This window comes from Stegodyphus dumicola, chromosome 6 (assembly GCF_044657685.1).
Source record: "Stegodyphus dumicola isolate Sdum_Otavi_A_Nest chromosome 6, ASM4465768v1".
Lineage (NCBI taxonomy): Eukaryota > Metazoa > Arthropoda > Arachnida > Araneae > Eresidae > Stegodyphus > Stegodyphus dumicola.
In genome coordinates, this window is record NC_140773.1 from 179,572,123 (window position 1) to 179,577,400 (window position 5,278).

Here is a 5,278-nt window from a genome sequence, read left to right on the forward strand (position 1 = left end):
ATCTAAAATAAATACTTTCATGTTAAATTCATATCAAGTAATACCGAACTTACTCGCGCATGCCCTCTTTTATTAATTTTATCGTCGGAGAGCGGAAAATTATGCGAGTAATTTTAATCTCAAAGGAAGCGTTTACATTAAGAACATAAATGACAAATATTCATGGATAAACTACCGGTAACTATCAAAGTATTATTTACTTAAAAGAAACCTATAACATAATAGTTAACAATATTAGCAAAAAATCTGATTTTATTGTCGCCAAAATGAATCTGGCCAAGGCTCATTCAGTGATCAGCCATTTGAAAATGTAAGTCAAGAATCATCTGGTGATGAAGGAAAACGTTATTAATTATGTGGATTATCTAAAAGTGTATCTGGTTGTCTTGCTGAAGAAGAAGGAATTACAAAGAAACCTCGGCGAATAAATTTCTGTCTAGCCTTTCTTGGCCTTTCATTAAGAATTTCTAAGAAGACATTATTTAAACCCTTCTTAAAAGCCACTCTGCTCCTAATAATTTCCAATTCTCCTGCACTCTTCAATTAGGGTAATAAATAGAATGTGTAAGGATATTTTTATGGATTATTTTTCCATTACCAAAAATAATTTACTTGGTTCATAAATTATTCTTCTACATTTCTCTCTACTTCTTTGAGTGCATCAAGATATTCTGACTATTATTCAAATTTTTCAGTTGAAAGGATTTGTTTCTTCTAAATCCTAAATTAATTATGAGATTTTTAGTGTTCCCCTCTAATGAAGATGTTTAGCTGGCCACTTCATTGACTTGACACTTCTTTTTTTTTTTTAATGATTATCATTTTTGTCTTTATATTAACAGAATCCTCGGTCATGTTCCTTCTCAAGACAAAATTTCTTCCAAATTACATTCGACAGCTGATTAAAAGTCTCTTGCAAGCAATATTAAAAAACAATATAGCATTTAAGCAATCAAAAGACCGTAGATAAGTTTTGACAATTATATCACATTTTATTTCTCCAACTCTACAGTGTGTGTTTGTAAGATAAAAAATATTTAAATCAAAATGATAATTTAAATTAGCAATAGTCCTTAATTCCCCCTCTCTGTTCTCGTAATAACCTTTTTGGATTGCGTCATTTCTAGATCACCATCTCGCAGGGCTTGGCAATGCTTATGACGTAGCTGATGTGGAACCTGAACTCAAAATTTCGAGAACTGAAACCTTTCTCTTAATAAACAACCTAAACCCAAACCTTCTGTTGGTGAGCTTCCATATTGGAGCAAAAGCTTTTTTTGTAAAAGTTTTAAAAAGGAAATGACAATAGGTATCCTAAATAATAATATTATTTAGTATAATAATTAGAATAATTAAGAATTAGTATTCGCTTCAATATCATTTTATGTCGGTATTTAAATCTACACTATGAGGCAAAATAAATAGTTAAATAGAAAACAATGTTAGAAATTACTAATTATTATAACAATTAACGTTATTTAAAATTCCAACTAACCTTTCAATTTTGGAGTACATATAAAAAAGCAGCTAATTTTAGATCGAATTGCTGGGCATTAGTAATTAGACATTCACAGGAATTATGTAAGCAAATAAAAGCAAAAGCACAATAACACTATAAACTCATCATAAGCAAAATGATTTCTGTTTTGGTTCCGCCCGGGATCGAACCGGGGACCTTCTGCGTGTGAAGCAGACGTGATAACCACTACACCACGGAACCACGGTGTTAGGCGTTCTGTAAAAGATCTAAAAACAGATTTAAGATTTTTGTTCGTTTACTTTTTATTTAATTTTTTAATTCTCCATCTTGCACCCAAGACACTACTTTGCTCGCTGAAGTGTCGCTTATCGTCTGCTAGCTATTGTCCATGGTTATCTAAAAATATAATCTCTATAAAACTGTGAGGTGTATAGCGCACTCACAATGTAATGCTTCTCCAAGTTGTAACACAGAGAACTATCGCTAAATCGTTGCAGCTTTCTCCATGTCATCCTTTTACATAATATGTGTATAGATTAAGTTATATTAGAATTAAACAGGCGAAAGAAAAACAAGTAAATGAACAATAAAATATTAATTGAGCAAATTAATGGTACTGCAATTTACAAATTGAGTAAACTGAATTTAAAAAAAAAATTAAAAACTGAAAATGGAGTCAAAGTAATTTTTGCTATATCATATAAATTGAAATAGAACGGTATAAAATGGAAAAAGCTTTGGTTTAATTCTTGAATGGGCATAGATTTGAACTGCCGCATTTGTGCCTGTTCAAAGAACCATCCTGAATTATCATGAAAATTAATAACTGCATTAGTAACATCGTAGATGCTTTCAGTTAACACCCGATACAAACAGTCGGATAATTTTCCATAGTCTGAAAAAATAACATCTTCAGCATCGAGTTTCATTTACATTATGACACACTTTGCAAGTTCATCCAATAATCTGGTAATAGAAGTTGAGGCAAGGTCAGAATTTTTTAGAACCTCTTGATTATAAAATACTTTGAGACAGATAAAAGAATGTTAATGATCTTAGTAATTGAGACAGATAAAAGAATGATAGTGATCTTAGTAACGAAATTACTTAGGAAACACATGAGCTAAAATCACATGCATTCCAAAATGGTGGAAATGACGTAAAAAATGCGTCAGCAAAAACAACTAGACCTTACAAATTTCTCTGCATCGTATATGGTAAAATAACGCTGGGATAGAAAAATCGGTTAAAAAAAAATAATAATTTAAAAGAAAAAAAGAAAAAAAAAAAACTTTTTCTTAACGCGGTTAACCGAGCATTATAACTCGCTGAAAGGAAACACTGCAAGGTGCATCTCAAGCGAAATTTTGCTTTTCTGTGAAGAAATTTTTCTGGGTACAGTACTGATATTGACAGTATCCTAAAAGAAAATTTCTGCGTAGGAAGTTCATGATTATTTATGGAACATATTCAGTATCCTCATTAAGATGACCATCCAAAATTCGAGTTTATTTGGGGGCTTCCGTAGAGGTAATAATTTTAGAAAAGTTACTTTCAGTACGGATGTTTACTTATATTTTTAGAATAAGCAATCACTTCCGGAGGTAGCACTCTAAAAATAAGTAACGCCGTAAGAGAGATCATTATTTTTTTTAATTTATGTTTTTATTCAATTTTGTTCTCTCCCCATAAATGTTCACAGTATTTAAAATTTTTATAATTACTTATCCACATTATTTCGTACGGTTTAAATAAAAATAAAGTGTTTAAAAGATAATAATTATTTTCTTAAAATCCACATTGTTATGGGAGAAAATATATTTAGAAATTAATTATTTTTAGTTTCTTGTAAAAGTTGCTCAAATACGATAGATATTATGCTTCGGTTAAAAGGCCGTATTAGAATTTAGACTCGGAAATTCATCAGTCATTTAAATAATACAGCGTAGTAGACCTCAGTTAATATAATTGCGGCTAATTTTATTATTCGGATACTGTTATTGAATTGCCAAACTCCTGCCCATTTGTATACGAAAACATGGAAAATACATTGCCTATTGTCATCAACAAGTCAGTTAATGTTAACAAAATATAATAAAATGAAATTTAAAACTGAAGTAATATCAACAATTAAAAGATAAAATTCCCATATAAGGTCGACATGGAGCAAATAACAGAACTGTGTCATCAGGTAAGGGATAAAGTCGCCAAGCATTTTGATTTTGATTTAAGGTAACATGTCTCAGAAACCACGGAACCACGTCTCAGAAAAAGATAATAAAGAAATGTTTTAAGCATGCCAAACTTTAAATAAATGATAAAATAAAAGAAGATGAAGAATTAGAAATGTCTCCAACTAATCGGCATTGTGAGGAATTTAACGCTTAAAAGGATATTGATGAAAAACATCAAGCTGTAGATTCAATGCGAGACGATACCTACCCGTCGTATTTTGAACAAAACCAAGCACATCATGTGATAAAGTTTCTGAAGATGATGAGGAGGAAACCAGTTAATTTTTTGCTAATGCTGAGATGAAGAGTTGCCCTATGATGATTTAGGTTAGGTTTATGACATCAGCCAATCAAATGATTCCAGAACCTTTATGAACAGGTCAAAAAATGAATTTTTGCCTAAGAATTCCAGACAATCAACTGTTAATGTCTTTTCATAATTAAAGGGGTATGAAAATAAGTGTTTATATGTTTCTAGTTATATGTATGTTAAATTCCATTGATATTTCCGAAAATATTTTTCTCGTCACTTAATGGACAAACATGATCACATTAAACGGCGACTACTGAAAGCATAAAAAAAACGGCAAACCCTAAAAATTTATCATGAAAAAAAAAAGTGCTCTTATATATATTTAATTTTGTGTTCTACACAGAGATATTTATTATTTTTTTTTTTTTTTTGACTGAGTTGCAAGTGTTTTATTATGGCTCTGGTTTATGTTCTTGGTGCACACGCGTGTAAAAAGGAAAGAAAGTTAATATTTTACAATCGCAAATATACTGTTTAAAAAGTAAGTAGTAATGTATTCATTTCTTGGGTTGAAACAATTTTTACCAAAAAGAAAGAAGCAATGTTAAATTAAAGCATCTTTAAGTGGAAATGATGTTTGCAAAATGTCTAGGCTCTTTATAGAGATATGCTTATTTTGATGCTGTTTAAACATTGAAAGAGACTAAATGTATTTTGAATTTTATGCAGATTAAATGCTTATCATGGTCTCACGTGCAGTCAATGTCACGTGCGTGAGCAAATGGCGAGTCATTTACCAGATTTTATTACTAATCGAGTCTAGACTCAAAAGGTTATTTTTTTTTTTAGTCCAAAGGGGCAATTTGCCCGGAAGGACTATTAATTTCGTTTTAGCATTTTGCGTCGATTCACGATAAGTGTTGTTTCACCTTTCAAATTGTTGCCACCAAATATTATCGCCCTGTATTATATTTAAAGAAATAAAATAATGAAAAATCTGCATGAATGTATATATGTTTTTTGAATTGTGATAAAACAACGGTACCTAGAGCCATCAAAATGTGAAGAACGTAATATTCCATAGAATATGGGCACGTGGAAGCTCTAATTTGAATTTGAAATTTGTTTTATTATATATTTCATATTTTGTAACACTTCAACGAATTTTTTTAATTAAAAACTAAACGATTTCAAAGTGAGCAACGGAAACGCTGTATATATAAAAAAAAAAAAAAAATTTTTATATCTCCAGCGCACGAGACTCTGTATCGGAAATTCTCAAGATATGCTCATTTTAAAATTATTTCACGA

At 30.5% G+C, this 5,278-nt stretch overlaps 1 non-coding gene across 1 annotated transcript; it reads right to left on the reverse strand.

Moving 5' to 3' along the window:
• Positions 1-1,647: 1,647 nt before the first annotated feature.
• TRNAV-CAC (transfer RNA valine (anticodon CAC)) lies at positions 1,648-1,720 on the reverse strand. The gene has a single exon. It is a non-coding gene; the product is annotated as a tRNA-Val (tRNA).
• Between the last annotated feature and the right edge of the window lie 3,558 nt (positions 1,721-5,278).